At 45.1% G+C, this 6,005-nt stretch overlaps 1 pseudogene; it reads left to right on the top strand.

Annotated features, from left to right (window-relative positions):
- Positions 1–2,911: 2,911 nt before the first annotated feature.
- LOC126095780 (5S ribosomal RNA) lies at positions 2,912–3,028 on the top strand (annotated as a pseudogene).
- Positions 3,029–6,005: the final 2,977 nt, after the last annotated feature.

The following is a 6,005-nucleotide window of genomic DNA, read 5'->3' on the forward strand; positions in this document are numbered from 1 at the left end:
AGATTGCGATGTTTCCAACAGCCTGCTCGGTCCTTTTTATTATTATTTTTTGTTCCAAAAGTCAGTGTCATCTGCACTTTTCCATTCGGTGGAATAATAACCCCCGGATACATAAAAGACTTACACTCCCTTATGTGACTGGTTTAACAACGGAATTTTAATTTTTTGTGCGTATTCTGATATTACGCATCTCGAGAGGTTATTTCCAATATCTGTAAGTAGGTGGTTAAATTTCATCCCACTTTTGATTAGGATAGCAAGTCCCTCAAATCCGTCGTCCCTGCCTTTATGAATTATATTATATCCTGACGTACAGAATTTCTCTTCCCTCCATAAACAAGTTTCTGCCATTCGCGTAATATGAGTTCTATGTTTGTCCCAGAAGTAGCACAAACTTTCCCTTTAGAACAGGAGGCTGACTATCCATTCCAAAAGATAACTCTGTCCTAACTTTTACTATCAATTATTTTGTATGCTATTAAAAGGATGTTGCTGAATCATTCTCACAATACGATGTTTCTAATTCTTTGGACTTCACCCAACTGAGCAATACTGATGACAGACATAGACACTTCAGATAAATCGTCCATAGGTTTTGCACTAACAAATAACAATAGTGGTTGAAATGGGTTGTGCGTTATCATGGATGTACGGTTAGGCACATCGTAGTGCAAGCCTCTGGGAACTGATTGTGTCTGCTTGTTCTAACTTACTTATAATTCATCCAGTGCTTCCCAAGATCGGTGATAGCTGCTGCTGGGCTACACAAACCGTGCGACCAGCCAAGCTGGTGGTGTTGCAGGAGAAGGTGCGTGAGCACGTGGTACCGCAGTCGGCAGAAGTGAACCGTGGGGAACTGTGCTGAAATACTAATACGGCGTCGGCCAAGATGGAACAGACGGGGTGCCTGCGAGCGTCTCCGATAAACCACACTGCAATGGTGTGTGCGAGCTACGATCTTCCAACTGTCGCACACGTTCCACGTGGTCTGTTACACCACTGCCACACTGTTTCTCTGACCCGCAGAATCAATTTTCACTGATTCGGAGAGGACATATTGAACTCGTCTCTTTTTTAAAGATTCGGTGAACATCCAGAATTTTCACTTCTGAAGTCAGTTACTGTGCAGTTTCTTCATTGGTGGTGTTCGTATCTATGACTGGTATCAGACCCCAACTATAACATTTACTTGTAGCTTGAAATAGCTGCCACGGTGTTGGCCCACTACGCCGACACGAACTCAGTCAGCACGCCGTTCTTCCCTTTCGTTGATATACTGACAGGCCATCCTTTACTCCGGTCGTGGCTCACATGGCGTGCAGTAGACGAAGTTATGCCAGGAACTGGTAGAGGCTGAGACATAATTTTGATACATACGAGAAATGGACGAAAGTAGCGTAGTTCATACTGTTGGGAGCCATCATGATCCCCTATCTCGTCCATTTTGTCTGCTTGTTTGGTATGTTGCTTCTCTGTCTCGTGAATACAGCCTGGGTTCGATAGGCTAGGTGGAGTCGGTTTCTGACTGGGGCCTGTGCAAATGTGGAGCTCAATAATCTTCTTACCACTTTATTTACCGTGAAAAGAGCAATTTAACAAGATATAGAAGATTATTATAAGCAAAAGATTCTTTGACTGAAGAATAAACTAGAACAACACAAAATACTTCTTTGAAATCATAAGAACGACTGATACAAACAACTCAGTCCTGCCCCGCATGAGTAGCCAAATAAAAATGTAACATTTCATTGTAGATGGACTTCAGCCTTGAATCGTTATGAGAACAATAACTTAGGAAACCTGAAAGTTCTCAATTTTCTATAATTCATAGTGGAATAAAATCGCAACTTGATGCTTCTAGCCCGGCTACTGCTAGCTATCCCCCATCAGGATGACACCATCTATCGATATACCACTCTTTCACCGCTGTTTAAGTCTGAGTGTTCAGTAAAGCAGCTACATACATTAAAAAAACTGATATGCCTTGGCGCCGTAGACGTTAGTTGGCGACAGCACGGACTGGAGTGAGCTCAGTCCTTACAGGGCAGACGGTATGAAAGTTTGCAGCCGCAGAATTCTGCAGCAAGACCAGGAGGGGCCGTCAACGGCACCCTGGCCACGTCACCAGGCTGCGTACACAGCGACGGTAGAAGTCGTTGGCAGAGCGCACCTCTTCATGCGCCCACCGTGTGGCAGACATATGTCCGTACATGCACTACCCAGGCAAGCAGACGACCTCCACAGAGCGGTTCCTTCACAGTCAGCAACCTGACGGTCTCCGCTCCACCCCCGTCAACGACAGGGGCATCGACTTCAGGACGCACGCTGCCTCCTCAGCTGAGACTAAGTGATGAGCGGCTTGTTCGTTGACACTTGGTATACCTGTACTGTTGTTCTTCTAGCCGACAACATAGTATCAGATTGGAACTTTCTATTCTTCTTGGGCTTCGATACTTCATTGCCGGCCGGGGTAGTCGTGCGGTTCTAGGCGCTTCAGTCTGGAACTGCGTGATCGCTACGGTCGCAGGTTCGAATCCTGCCTCGGGCATGGATGTGTGTGATGTCCTTATGTTAGTTAGGTTTAAGTAGTTCTAAGTTCTGGGGGACTGATGACCACAGATGTTAAGTCCCATAGTGTTCAGAGCCATTTGAACCCTTTTTGATACTTCATTACCGTCGGCTGTCAATAGTTCTCCAGCAAAGCACCAGCAAAGTACACGATAACAGTTGTCGAGTGTGTATTCTTCTTGCCTGGAGCTTCGATTTAGATTTTGGTTTAAACTTGAAATAAGAAACTTATTTTTTCCATTTTAACTTATAGTCATTAGGACGTCAAGGCTCTCCTTAATAAAGAGGGTGAGACTACACAAACTTAATTCGCTGTTTTTAACGCAAAGCTTTCAATACTTTAGGCAACGGCCTTGCCGCAGTGGACACACCGGTTCCCGTCAGATCACCGAAGTTAAGCACTGTCGGGCGTGGCCGGCACTTGGATGGGTGACCATCCGGCCGCCATGTGTTGTTGCCATTTTTCGGGGTGCACTCAGCCTCGTGATGCCAATTAAGGAGCTACTCGACCGAATAGTAGCGGCTCCGGTCAAAGAAAACCATCATAACGACCGGGAGAGCGGTGTGCTGACAACACGCCCCTCCTATCCGCATCCTCAGTTGAGGATGACACGGTGGTCGGATAGTCCCGGTGGGCCACTTGTGGCCTGAAGACGGAGTGCTTTTTTTGCTTTTTTTCAATACTTTGTGTTCACTCAAGCTTGTGTATCTCTTTCAAATATCATGGATTTTATTTCTTCACTTTGTGATTCTACAAGTCTACGTGGCTCCTTTCTTTGCTAATCATCAGTTATTTACTTTCACTTGCTGAAACACCAGCAACCATTTTGTTTCACATATTAAAGAACCGTACTCTCCTTTCTTCTTCGTTGATCCATTATAGATCGTGTGACGACAGCTGGCATGAACTTCTTGATGCAATAATTTACCAACAGCCGTATGTATTGTAGAAATTTATTTTATTTTATGATCTTCTGCTACCAGTTTCGGCATTACATTGATGCCATCTTCAGGCCCCACTCGTCATAGTCGTAAAATCGCTATACACGGAAGGAGCCATATAACTGGATCCGTGAATCAACTCGTCCTGCAACAGCTCTTGGTGGCCAGGCGACACGTCAAGAAGATTCTCTCTTTTGTTTCATTGTGGGAAATATTCTGAGGAAATTGTGTTCAATGAAATTCTGATTGTTGCCTACACCTGGGCTGTTTACATGTGCCCGCTAGTTGTGAACACATCATAACTCATATACTAGTTCTGAGGTCAGTAGTGTATCAACGTGAAAGGTACAAAGTATGGAAGTGAATCACAGTTGAACAAGATTATAAACTACATTTAACTGTGTGCACAATCACTCCCATTGCGTGCAATAAATTATAACAGCTTCGTTGATGACACAGTATTCACTTTAGCAACCGCACATGCAATACACAATATTCACTTAGCACGACCCGACATACAATAGCTACAAGACACCGTAACTCAACACTCGCAGCTTCACTTAACGGATCATTCCACATGACACTGACTCAACATTAGGACAAGATCACCGTAATACCAACATTAACTCGAAATCACTCTGACTGTGCTCCTTGCAATATGTTGAATCCCCCCCTCGCCTTCCTGCAATAAATGTGTGTGACCAGAGGAAACAGCACCCTCTCCAACTGGTACTCGTCACTGCTAACGCATTGTTCTGTGTCAGTTCGTTTATCACCTCTCCTCCACTGTGAGCGTCCATGATGTGCGTAGCTCTGAGGGCTGAAACCAGTCACTCCAGGCTGCTCTTGTCCAGCCAGTGCCTACCAGTATACCGTGTCGCTGAGGCTCTCGGACTCATCTCACAGAAATAAGTGTCCAAGGAATAGAAAAGCAACTGGAATCACTCAACAGAGGAAAGTCCACTGGACCTTACGGGATACCAATTCGATTCTACACAGAGTACGTGAAAGAACTTGCCCCCCTTCTAACAGCCGTGTACCGCAAGTCTCTAGAGGAACGGAAGGTTCCAAATGATTGGAAAAGAGCACAGGTAGTCCCAGTCTTCAAGAAGGGTCGTCGAGCAGATGCGCAAAACTATAGACCTATATCTCTGACGTCGATCTGTTGTAGAATTTTAGAACATGTGTTTTGCTCGAGTATCATGTCGTTTTTGGAAACCCAGAATCTACTATGTAGGAATCAACATGGATTCCGGAAACAGCGATCGTGTAAGACCCAACTCGCTTTATTTGTTCATGAGACCCAGAAAATATTAAATACAGGCTCCCAGGTAGATGCTATTTTTCTTGACTTCCGGAAGGCGTTCGATACAGTTCCGCACTGTCGCCTGATAAACAAAGTAAGCGCCTACGGAATATTAGACCAGGTGTGTGGCTGGATTGAAGAGTTTTTAGCAAACAGAACACAGCATGTTGTTATCAGTGGAGAGACGTCTACAGACGTTAAAGTAACCTCTGGTGTGCCACAGGGGAGTGTTATGGGACCATCGCTTTTCACAATATATATAAATGACCTAGTAGATAGTGTCGGAAGTTCCATGCGGCTTTTCGCGGATGATGCTGTAGTATACAGAGAAGTTGCAGCATTAGAAAATTGTAGCGAAATGCAGGAAGATCTGCAGCGGATAGGCACTTGGTGCAGGGAGTGGCAACTGACCCTTAACATAGACAAATGTAATGTATTGCGAATACATAGAAAGAAGGATCCTTTATTGTATGATTATATGATAGCGGAACAAACACTGGTGGCAGTTACTTCTGTAAAATATCTGGGAGTATGCGTGCGGAACGATTTGAAGTGGAATGATCATATAAAATTAATTGTTGGTAAGGCGGGTACCAGGTTGAGAATCATTGGGAGAGTCCTTAGAAAATGTAGTCCATCAACAAAGGAGGTGGCATACAAAACACTCGTTCGACCTATACTTGAGTATTGCTCATCAGTGTGTGATCCGTACCAGATCGGGTAGACGGAGGAGATAGAGAAGATCCAAAGAAGAGCGGCGCGTTTCGTCACAGGGTTATTTGGTAACCGTGATAGCGTTACGGAGATGTTTAACAAACTCAAGAGGTAGACTCTGCGAGAGAGGCGCTCTGCATCGCGGTGTAGCTTGCTCGCCAGGTTTCGAAAGGGTGCGTTTCTGGATGAGGTATCGAATATATTGCTTCCCCCTACTTATACCTCCCGAAGAGATCACGAATGTAAAATTAGAGAGATTAGAGCGCGCACGGAGGCTTTCAGACAGTCGTTCTTCCCGCGAACCATACGCGACTGGAACAGGAAAGCGAGTTAATGACAGTGGCACGTAAAGTGCCCTCCGCCACACACCGTTGGGTGGCTTGCGGAGTATAAATGTAGATGCAGATGTAGATGTAGAACTGCTTTCCTTGTTGTCTCTCCAGCAACTCCTCACTCTCCAAGCTCCGCTATGGTG

This window comes from Schistocerca cancellata, chromosome 8 (genome assembly GCF_023864275.1).
Source record: "Schistocerca cancellata isolate TAMUIC-IGC-003103 chromosome 8, iqSchCanc2.1, whole genome shotgun sequence".
Taxonomy (NCBI): Eukaryota; Metazoa; Arthropoda; class Insecta; order Orthoptera; family Acrididae; genus Schistocerca; species Schistocerca cancellata.